We start from the raw sequence: 1,523 nt of genomic DNA on the forward strand, positions 1-1,523 counted from the left end.
CTTCCTCTTTCCTTGCCTTCCTCTTTCCCTCTTTCCTTTCTTGCCCTCCGTTCAAGTGACACCAGAGTACGCGGCATCTCACTGGCCCACCATGTGCTTTTTCACTTTGTGGCTCTGAGCACAAATGGTCCTTCTGCCTGGAAGGACTTCCCACCCTCCCGCTCCCGGCAACCTCCGTCAGGACCTGACTCAGATGCCACTGCCCTCTGTGCCCCTGGCCTGCATTCCTGCAGCGGTCAGTTCCTTGTTCCCTCTTCAGCGCACACCCAAGAGCACTTTGTCGATGTCCACTTGAGGCTGTTCTAGTACTTATCCCGTAGTGTTGTCTATGGTCCCCGGCGAAACTGTAGGATTCTTAAAGGCCGCTGTCAGATTCTTCTCAGAATATTCAGTGCCTGACCCCATGGAAGCACCCAGTAATTGGTGAGCAATAACTAACACAAGGGGTGTGTGATCCCCAGAGAAAGCGCCACATTCTATGACACCTTATCACAAGGAAAGCTGCCTTAGCCTGTGAAGTCACGAAATCACGGCAGACTTCCCGGAGGAAGTGACAGACTGAACCCTGAAGGGGAAACAGAAGAAAACAGGGAGGAGTTGAGGGGTACAGGAGGTCACCGCATCGGCAAAGGAAGAGGGAGCAGGGCTTGTCTAAGGCTCTCAAACGAGGCTGGTCTGGCGGGATCCATAGGACAACTTCAAGAAGAAGTGTGTGGCTTGCCAAGACTCATGAGGCGGGGGATTTCCCAACATAGGAGAACCCAAAACTAACTCACATCCGCTGCAGGTGGTGACACGGTCATGCCCTATAGATCATCCTGCCTATATAGCGTGGAGAAGAGCTTGGAAAGAGGGAAGAGAAGGTTCTAGAAGACCAATCAGAAAGCTATTGCAGTAACTGAGGGAAAATGGAAGCTTGGCCTCGTGTGGCGACAAGGTGGCCAGGTTGGAGGTTGAATGAGGAGATTGTCAGTTCAGTTTTTTGTTGTTGCTGCTGCCCCTGGTGTGTGTGTGTGTGTGTGTGTGTGTATGTGTATGCACCATTCCTGCAACATGGGTCATGCGCAGGGTGGATGTAGCAACCCGTATTCCCTCTCCCTGCTCCCCAAATCCATTGAGTATATTGTCTTCAGCTCCAGGACCTATCAGATCTTAAACTGCTAAGAAAAGATACTACTTTGGCTCGAGCTTGGCCAAAAGGCTGAGAAATGATTTTTGTTTTTAGTTGTGTTGGTCAAATACGTTTGACTGAAGACAATTCCAAGTACTGGTTTGGGGCTCAGGGGAAGGATCCGGGCACTGAGCTCGGGCAACAGAAGATAATTGAAGCCATGGGCATACAGGAGGTTGCCCAGCGGGAGGGGGCCCAGGGTAGTGGGAGGACACCGGGGTCAGAGCCTTGAGAAACGCCAGCATTTGGTGGCCCGTGTTGGAGGAACCAGGGGAGTGACAGGAGGAAACCGGGGAAGCGTGGGGGCTCGGAAACTGAGGAAAGAGGGCTTCAAAAGAGAAAGAATCGGCAA

At 52.1% G+C, this 1,523-nt stretch overlaps 1 non-coding gene across 1 annotated transcript; it reads right to left on the reverse strand.

The window, feature by feature from the left end:
• Window positions 1-1,030: 1,030 nt before the first annotated feature.
• On the reverse strand, window positions 1,031-1,213 carry LOC121033254 (U2 spliceosomal RNA). The gene has a single exon (XR_005791783.1). It is a non-coding gene; the product is annotated as a U2 spliceosomal RNA (small nuclear RNA).
• Between the last annotated feature and the right edge of the window lie 310 nt (window positions 1,214-1,523).

The sequence above is a fragment of the Herpailurus yagouaroundi genome, unplaced genomic scaffold (assembly GCF_014898765.1).
Source record: "Herpailurus yagouaroundi ecotype Mexico unplaced genomic scaffold, PumYag 142, whole genome shotgun sequence".
Classification (NCBI taxonomy): Eukaryota; Metazoa; Chordata; class Mammalia; order Carnivora; family Felidae; genus Herpailurus; species Herpailurus yagouaroundi.